Raw genomic sequence first — 18,867 nt, 5'->3', positions numbered from 1 at the left:
CCAATAAAATAGCTGGAACAATTTACAACTCCCAATAAATTAGCTGGAACAATTAACAACACCAATTATATTAGCTGGAACAATTCACAACTCCCAATAAAGTAACTGGAGCAATTCACAACTCTCAAAAAATTAGCTGGAACAATTCACAACTCTCAATAAATTAGCTGGAACAATTCAAAACTCCCAATAAATTAGCTGGAACAATTCACAACTTCCAATAAATTAGCTGGAGGAATTCACAACTTCCAATAAATTAGCTGGAACAATTTACAACTCCCAGTAAAGTAACTGGAACAATTCACAACTCCCAAAAAATTAGCTGGAACAATTAACAATTCCCAATAAAGCAACTGGAACAATTCACAACTCCCAATAAAGCAATTGGAACAATTCACAACTCCCAATAAATTAGCTGGAACAATTCACAACTCCCAGTAAATTAGCTGGAAAAATTCACAACTCCCAATAAATTAGCTGGAAAAATTCACAACTACCAATAAATTAGCTGGAACAATTCACTACTCCCAATAAATTACCTGGAACAATTAACAACTCCCAATAAATTAGCTGGAACAATTCAAAACTCCCAACAAATTAGCTGGAACAATTCTCAACTTCCAATAAATTTGCTGGAACAATTCACGACTCCCAGTAAAGCAACTGGAAAATTCATAACTCACAATTAATTAGCTGGAACAGTTCACAACTCCCAAAAAATTAGCTGGAACAATTCACAACTCCCAATATATTAGATGGAACAATTCACAACTCCCAATACATTGGCTGGAACAATTCACAACTCCCAATATATTAGCTGGAACAATTCACAACTCCCAATAAATTAGCTGGAACAATTCAAAACTCCCAGTAAATTAGCTGAAACAATTCACAACTCCCAATATATTAGCTGGAACAATTCACAGCTCCCAAAAACGTAACTGGAACAATTCACAACTCCCAATAAAATAGCTGGAACAATTAACAACTCCCAATAAATTAGCTGGAACAATTAACAACACCAATTATATTAGCTGGAACAATTCACAACTCCCAATAAAGTAACTGGAGCAATTCACAACTCTCAAAAAATTAGCTGGAACAATTCACAACTCTCAATAAATTAGCTGGAACAATTCAAAACTCCCAATAAATTAGCTGGAACAATTCACAACTTCCAATAAATTAGCTGGAGGAATTCACAACTTCCAATAAATTAGCTGGAACAATTTACAACTCCCAGTAAAGTAACTGAAACAATTCACAACTCCCAAAAAATTAGCTGGAACAATTAACAATTCCCAATAAAGCAACTGGAACAATTCACAACTCCCAATAAAGCAATTGGAACAATTCACAACTCCCAATAAATTAGCTGGAACAATTCACAACTCCCAGTAAATTAGCTGGAAAAATTCACAACTCCCAATAAATTAGCTGGAACAATTCACTACTCCCAATAAATTACCTGGAACAATTAACAACTCCCAATAAATTAGCTGGAACAATTCAAAACTCCCAACAAATTAGCTGGAACAATTCTCAACTTCCAATAAATTTGCTGGAACAATTCACGACTCCCAGTAAAGCAACTGGAAAATTCATAACTCACAATTAATTAGCTGGAACAGTTCACAACTCCCAAAAAATTAGCTGGAACAATTCACAACTCCCAATATATTAGATGGAACAATTCACAACTCCCAATACATTGGCTGGAACAATTCACAACTCCCAATATATTAGCTGGAACAATTCACAACTCCCAATAAATTAGCTGGAACAATTCAAAACTCCCAGTAAATTAGCTGAAACAATTCACAACTCCCAATATATTAGCTGGAACAATTCACAGCTCCCAAAAACGTAACTGGAACAATTCACAACTCCCAATAAAATAGCTGGAACAATTAACAACTCCCAATAAATTAGCTGGAACAATTAACAACACCAATTATATTAGCTGGAACAATTCACAACTCCCAATAAAGTAACTGGAGCAATTCACAACTCTCAAAAAATTAGCTGGAACAATTCACAACTCTCAATAAATTAGCTGGAACAATTCAAAACTCCCAATAAATTAGCTGGAACAATTCACAACTTCCAATAAATTAGCTGGAGGAATTCACAACTTCCAATAAATTAGCTGGAACAATTTACAACTCCCAGTCAAGTAACTGAAACAATTCACAACTCCCAAAAAATTAGCTGGAACAATTAACAATTCCCAATAAAGCAACTGGAACAATTCACAACTCCCAATAAAGCAATTGGAACAATTCACAACTCCCAATAAATTAGCTGGAACAATTCACAACTCCCAGTAAATTAGCTGGAAAAATTCACAACTCCCAATAAATTAGCTGGAACAATTCACTACTCCCAATAAATTACCTGGAACAATTAACAACTCCCAATAAATTAGCTGGAACAATTCAAAACTCCCAACAAATTAGCTGGAACAATTCACAACTTCCAATAAATTTGCTGGAACAATTCACGACTCCCAGTAAAGCAACTGGAAAATTCATAACTCACAATTAATTAGCTGGAACAGTTCACAACTCCCAAAAAATTAGCTGGAACAATTCACAACTCCCAATATATTAGATGGAACAATTCACAACTCCCAATACATTTCTCCCAATACATTGGCTGGAACAATTCACAACTCCCAATATATTAGATGGAACAATTCACAACTCCCAATACATTGGCTGGAACAATTCACAACTTCCTATAAAGTAACTGGAACAATTCACAACTCACCAATAAATTAGCTGGAACAATACAAAACTCTCAATAATTTTTTTTATATTTTATTTAAAACTCTATTACAAGATGCAATATAAAGATACCATGAAATGGTACATGTTATGACAGGACATTCAACACTCTGGTCACAGACCGGGCCGCGGGGGCGTTGACCCCCGAAACTCTCTCCAGGTCCAGGTAAACTCGTATTTCAACGGTCCACTGAGTGAACATACAAAGTTACCTTAAGATAACCTAACACATCCTACAATCTACCCAGAAACACAGTGTTACATAATCACGAAGATCTTCATAATACTCTGATGCTAACACTGACATCCAACACCTCCACCCCCCCCCCCGCCCCTCTACAAGTTGAAACCCTAGTCACTCTCACGTGATTAAACACGATAACAATATGTAACATTAAAAGTTAACACCTTGCCAATCTCACGTTGTTAAACACATTATCAATATTAAAATCTAAAAAAGTTATCATAGCCACTCTCATGTGGTTAAACACATTATCAATATTAACCAATAAACAAGTTAACATCATAGCCACTCTCGTGTGGTTAAACACATTGTCAAAATTAAACAATAAACAAGTTAACATCATAGCCCCTCTCGTGTGATTAAAAACACATTATCAAAATTAAACAATAAACAAGTTAACATCATAGCCACTCCCGTGTGATTAAAAACACATTATCAAAATTAAACAATAAACAAGTTAACATCATAGCCACTCTCGTGTGGTTAAACACATTGTCAAAATTAAACAATAAACAAGTTAACATCATAGCCACTCTCGTGTGGTTAAACACATTGTCAAAATTAAACAATAAACAAGTTAACATCATAGCCACTCTCGTGTGATTAAAAACACATTATCAATATTAAACAATAAACAAGTTAACATCACATCTCATGTGGTTAAACACATCATCAATATTAAACAATAAACAAGTTAACATCACATCCACTCTCGTGTGGTTATTTGTAACAATAGAGAAACAGTATTTAAATATTATTAATATGTTAAACCCTCAATTACAATAATTCAGGTACAAGAAACAGAACAACATACATGTAACATACTATAATAAAATAACGTAAAAAGGTTTTATAACAAAAACCTCGGCACATCAAAAGGGTTTAAACCCAAACCCTACACATAAATTAAACCCCCACATATGTATGTTAACCTAAAATCTTGTCCACAAGACCTATACATACACTTAAAATTTACCACATAGAACCTCCAACAGACAATAGAGGTTAAAAATAATTCAAGACAATTAGTAAGTATAAGAGCCGCTGTATTTTGCTGGTCCCAAAAGAACATACTTGTACCTCAGAAATTTTTGTTTGTTGAAACCAACTTGCCAATCTGATTACTTAAAACCGAGATCCTAAGGGCTCGGTATCCTGGCTATCAAGGAAATTTTTTGACACAGTGAACATAACCATCAGGTTTAAAAAAATTTTAACCTTGTAAACTACACTTATATCTCACTATGACAGACATTCTCGTGAAACATAGCGTACCATCCATACCAAACTGCTACTACCTTCCTCTTACACACCACAAACTCTATAGGGAAACAAAAAAAATCCCCACTCCCCCTTTACATCCCCCCATAAGGAGACTACCCCTTTGTCCATCCTCAGGGACCCCGACAAACGGAACCCACAGTGAGGTTCCTATAACCTTCCGGGAAACTTTTTTCCCAGGACGCCCCATAAACCAGCATATTCCTACACTTCGTCCTATAGAATCTAGCCGCCAACGCTTTTATCCTCGTATCACCCCTTAATCCCCTCATTCCCCATGAAATGTCCAGATAATCCACTATGATATACATTATAGCCCTTCCAACATCCCTAGGCACTCCCCTTACATCTAGTAGTAAAGCCCTTAAAAGCGGCAAACGACCCCCCCCCCCAACAGTCTGATAACCCCACCCATCCATGATTTCACCCCCTCCAAGGAGGTACAAAAGAAGACCACATGAAACGCCGTTTCAACATCACCACAAAACTGACAAAAAGCCTCTTCCACAAACCCCATGCAACGTAACACCTCCTTGGAGGCCAGAAACCCCATGATGAAACGGTATACTAATTCTCTTACTCTAGCCGGTATCCTAAGCTTACTAAAATCTTTCCAAATAACCCCCCAATCATACGTTGGATACATGGCTACCCCTTGCATAATTCCCTGACCTCTCACTACCCTCACCAACCTTTTCACCTTGATGCTATCCACCTGTCGCACTGTCAATAAAAATCTCAACATATCTTCACAAAATCTCAATTCCTTCCCACTCCACCATGTACGTGCCTCCTCCATAACTCTTCCTACTTTAGCGCGCCTCACACCCCCTTCCCTAATAAACCTCCTCTTGATATATATAGCCATTACTCTCAGTCCTAAAGGCAACAAACCTAAACCCCCTCTTCGAACATCCGTCATAACCACCTCCTTACTTAACCATGCCCTCCCAAATCCCCACACAAACTTTAGTACCCTCCTCTGCATTTCCACAATGTCCTGTACCTCTAAGGAAAAAACCTCTGCCACCCCCCATACCTTGCTATAGACAAGTGAATTTACCACCACTACCCTCTGATGTAAAGCTAGGTCCCTCGCACTTAAACCTCCTAGTCTACCTAAAACCTTACCCATGACAGACTCGGAGTTTACCCTTCTGCATGCCTGCACCTCCGCCAAATACCATATCCCACATACCCTGATTCTATCAACCACTGTCCATCCTAACCCTATCCCCAAGCCCCCCCCCCCTATCCAATTACCCACCTCTAGTAACCTTGATTTCACCGTATTAACCCGCATCCCCGTATTCATCCCAAACATCTGAATCACTCTACCCATCCTCCTTAACTCTTCCTTACCCCGTAGCAAAACAGTAGTATCATCCACATACCCTACGATGCCCCCTTTGCAACCTCCCCTCCATCTCCTGTTTGCCCATCACCCTCTCAACAGACTCATAAAAAGGATTCTGCACACACGCAAAGAGCAGCTGCGACAGCGGGCAGCCCTGCCTCAAACCTCTCTCCATCGGTACACTTTCACCCAACCTCCCATTGACCTGTACTCTCACCTCCGCCTCAGCATACAGAGTGTTCACCCACCTCACTACCCCGTCCCGAAACCCCAACCTCTCTAAGCAAACCCCTAAGAAATCTCTGTCCACGCGATCACATGCGTTCTCCCAATCTAAACCTAGTATTCCCCCTCCTGTACAACTCTCTAGAAAATCCCTAATAAAATCATGTCCATCCCTCATCCTTCTCCCCGGAATTCCCAACTGCCCCCTAAGTAACACTAAACCCAACACTTTCCTCATTCTGTTGCCCAAAATCTCAGCAAAAATCTTGTAATCCGAGCACATTAACGTAATCGCACGATAATAATTCAAAACTCGGCATTCCTTCTTTTTGGGCACTAAAACCGTGACACCCGTTCTTTGTGATTTCCCCATCCTCCCACTACTTAACATACAATTTAAAAACCCCACCATACAATGCCGTACACTCCCCCAATGACACCTATAAAAATCATTTGGTATGCCGTCTATGCCTGGGGTTTTACCCTGGCACAGTCCAGAAAGTGCCTCCTCCACCTCCTCTTCACTAATACTACTCTCAAGTCTGTCACTGTCCTGCTCACTTAATACCCTATTAAACCCTTCATCCCCGAAACATCCCCCACCTACTCCCCCGCCAACCCTCCTCCATTTCTCCCTAAACCAAAAATCGGCATACAAACTAATATTTTCCGTGGTGGATAGGCCTTGACCCTCCTCAACCCCCCCCCCCCTGTACCTGCCTCAATATACGCCAAGGTAGTTTTCGCCTGCCGTTCCTTAAACTTCCTTAATACAAAACCCGATGGCCTATCCCCCTTTAAACATCCTCCAACCCCGCCCTAACTCTAGTTGCCTCAAACTTTTCATTGTGAATTTCCGCCAACCTAGTTCGCAAACGTTCCATGTTCTCACTCCGCTCCACTCGTTCCTCTGCATAACAGTCATTTAACTGGCCTTCAAGATAATTTTGTAGACCATAGGTCCACCTCACCATCTCCTTACCCCGTACTTTAAAAAAATCCGCGATTCCAACTTTAGCCCTCATTTCCCACCAATCCAGCAAATCCATCTCCATATTCCTAGTCACCCAAAAGGATTTCCACCAATCTTCAAATCCTGTAGCGTCACCCTCGTCTCTAAGTAGCCTCACATTCAATTTCCAGTATCCCACATAAGCTCTCGATATACCACCTACCCTCAAATCTGCTGTAACAGCGCGATGATCAGAAAAACCCACATCTATAGTCCTCACCCTCTCCACACCTATTCCCTGCCTAACATAAATCCTATCTAACCGTGCCTCATATCCCCTACGAATAAAAGTGTGCTCCACTCCATATCCCCTACTCCCCACCGCATCTACCACTCCTACATCTCGCAAAACATCTCTCAGATCCCCCAAAACACAACCCGCCCCCCTCGGAACCACATCACCGTTCCTAATTACGCAATTCCAATCCCCACCAATCACCGTAAAAGCAGGTAAACCTCTAAAGTGATATACCAAAACTTCGCGTACAAAATCCACTTTCGCTCTAGCGTTACTAGTTGCTGGCATGTACACACCTACCAAAACAAACCCTCCCGGCCCCCCAAAACCCATCCACCCTGACAACCCTCCCACCCCCCCTCCTCCCAACCCAGGATACGCAAAGGACTGGTCTCCTTTACTGCCACAGCCACACCTCCTTTCAACCTCAAAGCATCACATGTAAACAACCTATAACCTTTCAACAACAACTCACATCCTAACCTATGGTTATGTTCCTGCAAAAAACAGACATCAATACTAAATCTCCTTAAAACCCACTCTAACCATACCCTCTTGACCTCGGTTTTAAGACCGTTTACATTGAAAGTTACACACCTGAACTTCACTAGAAAGGCAGCTTACCCCTGTGCCGCTGAGGCTTACTTGGTCCTCCTTTCATAGGTCTCGGTCCATCTCTATCAATCCCTTGTTCCTGCCCTCCAACCCCTCCCTGCCCCCCCCCCTCCTCCCGGTCTCGCCGTTTCCTCCACAGTTGCCCAAATCTTCTTCCCAGGCCTCTGCGCTGGTGTGAGGACCTCGTCCATGTCTGATGCCCCCGCTGATATCTTGCGGGAGCTACCCTCTACACACATCTCTTCTTCAACTACATCTTCTTGATGGACCTCCACCACCACATTGCTCTCCATTCGAACCTCACTCAAGTCTTCCTTACCCCGTTTCTGGTCGTCCATCACCTTGACATCACCTAACCTCACATCACCTTCCACACCATGCTCCGACTCTTCCAAAAAATCCTTCAGCACAGCCTCCAGCATCCCTTCTTGGGCTGAATCTGTAGTATCTAACGGTCTTTCTGACAGCGATATTCCCCCCCCCCCGTTTCCATTGGTAGTGTAACACACGTCTCCAAAACCACCTCTGCTCTTTCGACCTCCTCACTCCACAGGCCCTTACCCCGGCTTTCCACTCCACCCGTCACAACGCCCAAGGCTTCTATCTGCGTGTCTTCAGAAGCTTTCTCTTGACCCCTAGGACCCTGTCTCCTGGGGCATTGTGCCGCCATGTGCTCATAAGAGCCACATAAACGGCATGTCTTCCTCTGCCATGCATAGTGTACAAAAACCTGAGTTCTATGGTTTTGCAATGTAACATATGATGGTATCGGCCTCCTCAGGGTCATTTTCAGTGTGAAGGATCCTTCCGGCATCCCCTCGTAAGGGCCGTCCCTCCACATTCCCATGCTCGCCGAGTGTACAGTCCCATAACCACTGAACACATCTTGTAGGCTGTATGCTGTTGCTTCAAAAGGTACATTCCTTACCTTAACCCAAGTAAAATACTTAGACACATCATGCAAGCATACTTCCACTGCTGAATTGATACTCATCCTCCTTTCTTGAAATTCGTCGACTATGGTAGAGTAGAAGTCAGCCCTCATGAACTTCACGAAGACCCTTGACATACCATTCAGTGCCACCCCATACAACTCTTCATTGGGGATTCCATAACCGTCCCTGATAATGCTTGGCAAGAGAACGTTCATCGTGGCGCTGCTTAAAGATCCTCTAACCAGCTCAATGCAGACAGTATTTATGCGCCGGTACAGTCGGTCCGCCATCTTGGTGCTAATGCTATGTTTTCCTCACCAGGTGGCGTGCAAGAGAAACTAGAAGCGTCCTCTCTCCCCGCAGGTCGAGAGACGAATGACTCTCAATAAATTAGCTGGAACAATTCACATATCCCAATAAATTAGCTGGAAGAATTCACAACTCCCTATATATTACCTAGAACAATTCACAACTCCCAATAAAGTAACTGGAGCAATTCGCAACTCCCATTAAATTAGCTGGAACAATTCACGACACCCAACATATTACCTGGAACAATTCACCACTCCCAATAAAGTAACTGGAATAATTCACAACTCCCAATAAATTAGCTGGATCAATTCACAACTCCCAGTAAATTAGCTGGAACAATTCACAACTCCCAGTAAATTAGGTGGAACAATTCACAACTCTCAATAAATAAGCTGGAACAATTCACAACTCCCAGTAAAGTAACCGGAATAATTCACAACTCCCAATAAATTAATTGGAACAATTCACAACTCCCAATAAAGTAACTGGAACAATTCACAACTCCTAATAAATTAGCTTGAACAATTCATAATTCCCAATAAATTAGCTGGAACAATTCGCAACTCCCAATAAATTAGCTGGAACAATTCACAACTCCCAATAAATTAGCTGGAACAATTCACAACTCCCAACAAAATAGCTGGAACAATTCACATCTCCCAATAAATTAACTGGAGCAATTCACAACTCCCAATAAATTATCTGGAATAATTCACAACTTCCAATAATGTAACTGGAACAATTCACAGCTCCCAATAACGGGGATGGAACAATTTATTATAAACCTACAATATCATGGCTGAAACAGTTCACACCTAATACACAATATTGTGGATGGAATAATTCACCATACACCTACAATACAATAGTTCTAAATTAAACAACAAAACTGTAGTTGAAACAATTAAAAACTAACCCATAATTCCGTGACTGGAATAATTCAGAACCAACAATATCGTGGTTGCAACAATTCAGAACCAACAATACCGTTGCTGGAAGAATTAAGAACTCGACCACTCTGCCGCTACTGGAACAGTTCACAACTCGCCCACAAAACAGTGACGAGAACAATTCACAACTCACAATATTTTGGCTGGAACATTTCACAACTAACCCTGAATTTTCTGGCTGGAGCAATTCACAAACAATTCATTATTCCATGGTGGGAACAATTCATAGAACCCAATGCTCTGTCTGGAACAATAACAACCCACAATACTCTTAGTGAAACAATTCACAATTTTTCCATAATAACCTGGCAGCAACAATTCTCATGTCGCACATAATACCCCTTCCGAAACAATTCTCAACAAGCCATCAGATCGTGAGTGGTACAATTCACAACCAGCCCTCATTTTCGTCGCTGGAACAATTCCCAAGTAATTCACACTACCGTTGTTGGAACTACTCACAACAATTCAACAATACTTCGACTAGAACGCTTCAAGACTAACCCATAATTCCGTGGCTGGACCACTTCACAGGTAACACACAATTGAGCGACGGAGAATCGAGCCTACACCATTTATTGAGTTCAGTTACTCGTACGGATTGACCGCTTCATGGAATACAAAAGATCCTTTTAATGTAACATGGTAATTGTTTGAGCAATAAAATGTAATTCCCGCCTCATAAACTAACACAGTTATTATGAATATATTAGTGAAGAATATAATTTGGTGAGGTGAATGTAATTTTGATGTATTATACTGGAGATCAAACACAAAATAATTTGATTTGAAAGGTTTAAAACCTATCTACTACACGAGGGTCATTAAGACTACCCACCACCAGTCAACAATACTTTAATATCTAAATAAGTGTAACACACTCTCATGCACTTGAATAAGTGTAACACACTCTTATGCACTTAAATAAGTGTAACACACTCTCATGCACTTGAATAAGTGTAACACACTCTTATGCACTTAAATAAGTGTAACACACTCTTATACATTTAAATGTTGTATACTTAGAGATGTACACTAATCAGTGAATATATTTCGACGTATACAATCAGAGTATATATTCTGACGTATACAATCAGAGTATATATTCTGACGTATACAATCAGTGTATATATTCTGACGTATACAGTGTACATATTCTGACGTATACAATCAATGTATATATTCCGACGTATATAATCATTGTACATATTCCGACATGTACAGTCAGTGTATATATTCCGACGTATACAATCAGTGTATATATTCTGACGTATACAGTCAGTGTATATATTCTGACGAATACAATCAGTGTATATATTCTGACGTATACAATCAGTGTATATATTCTGACGTATGCAATCAGTGTATATATTCCGACGTATACAATCAGTGTATATATTCTGACGTATACAGTCAGTGTATATATTCTGACGTATGCAATCAGTGTATATATTCCGACGTATACAATCAGAGTGAACATTGTTCAGATTAATAAGTAAGTTCACCAAGAAGGTGTGAATATATCAGTCTTTCTTTAGCAATAAGTGAATATATTCATTCTTTATTCACCTAAATAGATCGAATTTATTCAGAGTTTATTCACCTAGAAGTGCTGAATATGTTCAGTCTTTAAAGAGGAAGATTAAAACGAGACTTAAAGTCAATGGGTAAGTAATGTTTATCCGAATACAAAGTAAATCAAGATTCTAGTGATGCGTTATTAAAAAAATGATCCTTGATGGAGGAAACAAAGACCTAATGTTTATGTTTTACAGATCAAACACAAAATATAAACACAGACGCTGGCTACGAACATGAGACAAGGCATCATGGTAAAAATCCACTCAGCTTATGCCTAAAAAATGCATGTTTAAAATTCCTGCACACGCACACACATGCTCGCTCGCACGCGTCACCTCCTCAACCTGTCAGCATGATGTAAATACTGCACAGAATACTGACAACACTGAGAAACTTCAACACCTGGCGAGAAAGTGACGAGTCATGTCAGTGTTGACAAAGATCCCGGCTTCCAGATCTCTGGAGATCTTTCAGCATCCTCTCTCTCTTCACAAAGCTCTGTGTGAGATGCTGCTACAAGGTCTATGTACCCTCGCTATGTAAATACTGCCCAGAGGATGTATAGCAAGTAAGAGTCAATTTTGCCAGCACAAGACGCGTCCTCTAAAGGATCATATGTTATAATATTAGTCTAAAAATTCCATCCAAACTCTGCTTGGAAGGTTCAGTCGTAAACTTCCGACGGTAAACTCCCTTGGCACTGTGTCATGAGACGATCATTCCAGTGGCTTTGGCACTGGTCTGTACCATGGCGGTAGTGACCGCTGGTTTGCCCGTGCTTCTTTCAGTGCTCTGAGTGTCACTATGGTAGACCACAGCAGGAGTGACTTAACTGCGATATCTAAGTGATTTGAGTGATCTGAGTATCACTATGATAGACCAGGCCGCGGTGACTTAAAACTGTGCTATCTGAGTGGTCTGAGTGTCACTATGGTACACCACGGCAGCAGTGACTTAATTGTGCTACCTGAGTGAGCTGAGTGTCAATACAGTGGAACACAGCAGCAGTGACCACTGGCTTACCTGCGCTGGTCTAAGTGATCTGAGTGGTAAGCTACGTCTTCTAACTCCTAATTAATACAATGAAAATCTTAAGTTCTCTGGCCTACTCGCTGCTGATTTATGTCACATACAATTTATAATCTTCAGAACAATGACTTGACGCTAAATACTATTATTATTATTATTATTATTATTATTATTATTATTATTATTATTATTATTATTATTATTATTATTATTATTAATACTATTATTATTATTAAAAAATAGTCCACCTGCAGTGTGCTGTTACTCAATACTATTTTGTAGTTACACTGTGAGAACATTAGCAGTGCGTTGCTGATAGTTACTTTGTGGGAACACCAGCATTGTGTTGTGGTAGTTACGCTGTGGGAACACCAGCAGTGTGTTGTTGGTAGTTACACTGAGGGAACACCAGCAGTGTGTTGCTGGTGGTTACACTGTGGGAACACCAGCAGTGTGTTGTTGGTAGTTACACTGTGGGAACACAAGCAGTGTGTTGTTGTTATTTACACTGTGGGAACACCAGCAGTGTGTCGTTGGTAGTTATACTGTGGGAGCACCAGCAGTGTGTTGTTGGTAGTTACACTGAGGGAACACCGTAAGAACATAAGAAAGGAGGAACACTGCAGCAAGCCTGTTGGCCCATACTAGGCAAGTCCTTTACAATCCATCCCACTAACAAAACATTTGCCCAACCCAATTTTCAATGCCATCCAAGAAATAAGCTCTGATAACTCTATCCACTCTCATATGCAAGTCCCACCCAAATCCTACCCCTCTCACTCGTGTAATTATCTAACCTATATTACACCACCAGAGTGTTGTTGGTAGTTACACTGAGGGAACGCCAGCAGTGTGTTATTGGTGGTTACAATGTGGGAATACCAGCAGTGTGTTGCTGATAGTTACACTGAGGGAACACCAGCAGTGTGTTGTTGCTAGTTACACTGTGGGAACACCTGCAGTATGTTGTTGGTAGTTACACTGAGGGAACACCAGAAATGTGTTGTTTGTAGTTACTCTGTGGGAACACCAGCAGTGTGTTTCTGGAAGTTACACTGAGGGAACACCAGCAGTGTGTAGTTGATAGTTACACTTTGAATATACCAGCAGTGTGTTGATGTTAGTTACACTGTGGGAGCACCAGCAGTGTCCTGTTTGTAGTTACACTGTGGGAAACACAAGCAGTGTGTTGTTGGTAGTTACACTGTTCGAACACCAGCAGTGAGTTGCTGGTAGTTACACTGTGGGAACACCAGCAGTGTGTTGATGGTAGTTACACTGAACATTGTTCGCATCGCTATTGGGCCGTGCGGACAGGCTGCGCAGACGCTCCTGATTGAGTTGGCTTGTGCGCAGTTTACCTGTTTGAGCTGCTACCCCTGGCGTTAGCTGGTGAAAACTTTATTTTCCAATATGGCGCTGCATAGCAGCAGGCGCATCAACACTGTCTGCGTTGAGTTGACCCGTGGGGCTGTCACGGGAGCCACGATGGATTTGTTACTACCGGCGATTATCCGTGATACCTACGGTATCGCAAATGAAGAGATATGTGGTGTAGCACTTAATGGGACGACACGGATCTTCGTTAAATTGACGTCAGCAAATGTCTACGAAGCGGTGGTTGATAAGTATCAAGAGACCATTATAGCCGTCAATTCAGCTGTATCAGTACGTCTTCATGATGTATCTCGACATTACACATGGGTAAAAATCAGGAATGTGCCTTTTGAGGAGACTGATTTTGTTATAAAAGATGAACTACGTAATTATGGTACGGTTCATATGGCCTCTGCAGGTCGGTGGGCCGCTGGGTCATATGCTGGAGCGTTGGAGAGAACATATTCAGTCAAAATGACCTTACGCCATCCCATACCATCCTATGTTATGTTGCAAGCATTTCGAACTCAAGTATATGTAACATATGCAGGGCAACGTCGTACGTGTCGGCTGTGTGGGTCGTATGACCACATAGCGGCTCAGTGTGGTAAGCGTCGTGGGAATCTCCAACTACGGCAACAGCCACAATCGGAAGAGGTCGAGGAAGGTGAGGGACGAGAACAGTCTTATGCTAACCCGTCTCGACAACGGTCATCTTGGAGTGATGAGGTAGAAAAAGCACAGGAGAATGCTTTGGAGGATGTAATACAGCGAGGAGAATCACCGTCACTGGACATAAATAAAGTATTTGAAGAGACTCTGCCCACTATGGGGGAAGAGGATGTAGCGGCGTCTTTAGTGAAGGCACTGGATGTTTTGTTAGACGAGTCGATCGTCAACTGTGTGGAGGATCCAGGTGCAATTTTGGGATCGGTTGAGCATCATGGTGAGGCGACGGATGGAAGCATTGAGTTTAGTGTGTCGCATGGTATGACGGTGAATGTAGCAGAAGTGGAGGTGCATCACGATAGTACTAAAGAAATCCCAATGCAGGTGGAGGGTAGGACGCGAAAGCGAACTGCGACCCCATCGGACTCAGACGACGTGCTTACTCCTGCCCAAAGGCCAGGGAAAAAGTCTTGGGCGGATGTACAGAGGAAAGGGAACAGTGAATCCACGAAACAAGAGTTTATCAAGGTGGTTCCCAAAAAAGGGGGGAGGGATAGAGGTGTTGTAAAATGTATAAGTGAAAAGTCTATACCTAGAACGAAAGGAAAATCCCATTAATTGACTTTAAGGTTTTGACAATAAATATTAACGGTTTGAGATCTGAGCGGAAGCAAAAGTGGTTTAATGAATTTTTGGTGCGTCCAGATGTGGATGTGGTATTTCTCCAAGAACACAATTACAGAATTGGATATGAGTTAGAAATGGATGGTTACGATGTGTATATGGAATATGCGACGAGGTTAAAAGGGGGCGTCGCCATTCTGGTAAAGGAAAATAACCCGTTTGAAGTACGGCATAGTGAAAGGGAGGAGGGGAGAGTGATTAGGGTGGATGGTTTATGGGGTAGAGTACACATACGTTTTGTAGGTGTATATGGGCCGGCCGAGGGAGATGTACGACTTAAAACTCATTTTGTACAAGATGTATTAGTATATTATCTACGTAGTTTACCAAATGTAGCGATAATAGGGGGCGACTGGAATTGTGTAATACGACGAAAAGATGTGGAGCCTCGAGGAGCGGGTTGTTGCTTGGGGTTCCTGGGAGATTTATTGACGAGTGTGGGTTTAATGGATGTGTGTGGGGGGGGTGGCATGGTGGAGCATACTTTCATTAGACGAGATTATGCGGCGAGATTGGATAGAATGTACGTGTCTTGTGCGGTTACAGTGCGGAGAGTGAATGTGATAAATGCTGTTTTTTTGGATCATAGAGGAGTTGTAATGGATGTAGATACTGAGGGCGTGCCTAGGAGGGGTCCATCATTTTGGAAATTGAATGTAAAGTTATTGAAGAGAGAGGAAAGTCGTTTGTCTTTTGGGCATATGTGGGAACGCCTTGTGGTTGAAGCACCTGGAGATGTGGCTTTGGTTAATTGGTGGGAAACGATAGCCAAAAAGCGAATTAAGGAATATTATATTAGTCAAGGGGTGAGATATGATCAGTTACAATATGGTTTCCAACGATATTTAGAGGGGCAGTTGCGCGACTGCTTTGTACAAGCGAATGCTAATTATCCTGTTATAGAAATTGAAAGAATTAAGGAGCAACTAAGAAATTTACAAAACGAAAGGTCTGATGGGGAAAGGCTTAAGGGTGGAATCGAAGAGGTTTTGTGGGGAGATCGGCCGTCGGCGTGTGTGTTGAGGAATCAACACAGACGTCGCAAGGCAATGGAGTTAATGGGGTTGAATGTTCAGGTAGGTATGCAGGGGTATAGAGTGAATCAGGTGTTGACGACGACGGAGGGTATGAGTGGGTATATTGATGCTTGGGTTAAATTGAAAACGCAAAGTGTTGGAATAAGTGAAATTGCATTGCAGTCAATCGGTAGGTTTGTGCAGTGTGAGCTGATGGAGCATGATCGTTTGATGTTGGGAGGGTCGATAACGGAGTGTGAGACTTCGGAGGCTTTATCTGGGGCGCAATTTGGTAAGGCGCCAGGAATTGATGGGTTACCCAGCGACTTTTATCTTCAAAATTGGAACGTTTTAAATGGGTTTTTGGTACGTTTATTCAATATAATGAAGCGGGATGGGGTTTTAGGGGAACAACAAAGGTTGGCTGTGGTCGTTCTAGTTCCTAAAGGTGAGCCATTAACGGTTAAAGATTATCGTGCAATCTCGTTATTATGTGGGGACTATAAAATTTTTGGAAGGATCTTGGCTAACAGAATAAAAAAAGTCCTGGGCAAAGTGATTGACAAGGGACAATATGGGGTGCCGGGCAGGTCTATGTATGAAGGTCACGGTATGATTAGAAGTTTTATTGAAGAAAGAGTAAGATTGGGAGGGCTGGGGGGTATTGGCTATAAATTGGGAGGCGGCATATGATAGTGTGGAACGGGAGACGTTATGGAAGATCATGAGATGGCAGGGGTTTGGGGCGGAAATTATATCATGGGCCAAATTAATGTATCAGGAGGCAACCTTGCGTGTGCAGGTGAATGGGAGGTTGGGAGATCGAATTCAGATGGGAAGGGGTTTGCGTCAAGGTTGTCCCCTTTCACAAATTTTTTTTGCTTGTTTTCAAGATCCCTTTTATAGAGGGATAAGGGTTTTATTGGAAGCAAATGGGATGGGTAATGTAAGGGGTGGGGGAGCGGGCATTGTTGGATATGTCGACGATACGACGATTTTGGTGAGAGAAAACATGGATTTGCTTCGGGTAGAAAAGTTAGTGAAAGTTTTTGAAAAGGCTTCTGGCATGAAGATTAATATGGGGAAAACAAAGTATATGAATCTTGGAAAAGGGTCACGTGAGGAAGGAATGGTTGCTGAAAGGTGGGAAAGGGTGGACCAAATAAAGATATGTGGGATCGTTTATGTAAGTGATATCAAGTTAGCACAACAAATAAATTCCGTGCGTATCGTTGATAGTGTTCTGAAGCGCCTCAGTGGTTTAAGAGCTGCTAATTTAAGTTTGCAACAAAGGGTGATTACAACGAATGTGCTATTATATAGTAAACTATGGCATGTTACAGTAATATTTCCGATACTTCGTTATGAGTTAAAAAGGTTACAAAAAAGTGTTTTTAGATTCATTTGGGGAACAGGGAGCGAATGGTTAAGTAGAGCGGTTGTCACACTCCCGGTTGGCCGTGGAGGGCTGGGTCTTATAGATGTCGAAAAGAGGATAATAAGTATGTATTTAAAAAGTAGTTATAAGCGGGAGGGGGGGGGGCGAAAGAAGACGGTCTTCATAGGATACATCAGGATATGCGACGGTGGTGGGGGGGTAGGGAGTTCATGATAGGTGAGGCAATGTTACGGGTCTTCATAAACGTGAGGGATCCTTCACATATTAAATTGAGAAATCTTGATAGGGTAGATGGTAAGGCTGTGGTAGCGGCGGTAGAAGGAGTTTATCCGATGTATGATTGGCGTAATATTTGGGGGCGTTTAAACAAATTGCGTTTAAAACCTAAAGTCAGAGAAGTTATGTATAGATTTTTACATGGAATATTGCCGTCAGGAATGGTTTTATTCTATAAGAGAATACGAGAGGATGGGAAATGCAAGGATTGTGGAGGATTGGCGACTATTTATCATACGGTGTATTTTTGCGATTGTATTGAACTTATAAGGGTTTGGATGGGTAAGGTTTTAAGGTTAGTGGGGGGAGGGGGTTTGCAGGTCTTGAGGGTTTTAAGTTTAGATATAACTGGGGTGAATAAAAGGGTTGAGAATGCGATTGGGTATATGATTACGGATTATATATATATGATGTGGGCTATGAGGGAGGCGGACGTGCGTGCAAGAATTAATGCGTTGGCAGCAACTTTTTATAGGACACAGTGTAGGAATAAAGGGGTGTATGGAGGGAGATGGGAGAGAGATTTTAGTGAGGGTTATCGAAATTTCACATTAAGGGATTTATGAGATTTGCAAAGTGGGTAAGGGGATACAACGGGCTATTTTCCTAGAATGGGGAGTGAGCATGGAGAGTTGTTTTTATGGATGTATAATTGAGTTTTGATATCTAGGAGCAATAGGGTTATTGCCCCGAGGGTTTCAGGTACTACACAGTTATTATCATTTGGAAGTGTGTTGCACTACGATTGCATATTATTTTTTCATGTATAAATTATTTCAAGGACTTTATGATGAAATTTTTCAATGAGATTCAAATATGTTATAGGTGTCTTTAATGATTTTGATTAAATTGTAAATGGTAAAAAGATCTTTATCTTC

The sequence above is a fragment of the Cherax quadricarinatus genome, chromosome 57, assembly GCF_038502225.1.
Source record: "Cherax quadricarinatus isolate ZL_2023a chromosome 57, ASM3850222v1, whole genome shotgun sequence".
In the NCBI taxonomy this organism is placed as follows: Eukaryota; Metazoa; Arthropoda; class Malacostraca; order Decapoda; family Parastacidae; genus Cherax; species Cherax quadricarinatus.
The sequence above is the reverse complement of the archived record's forward strand: the minus strand, read 5'-3'. Positions refer to the sequence as shown.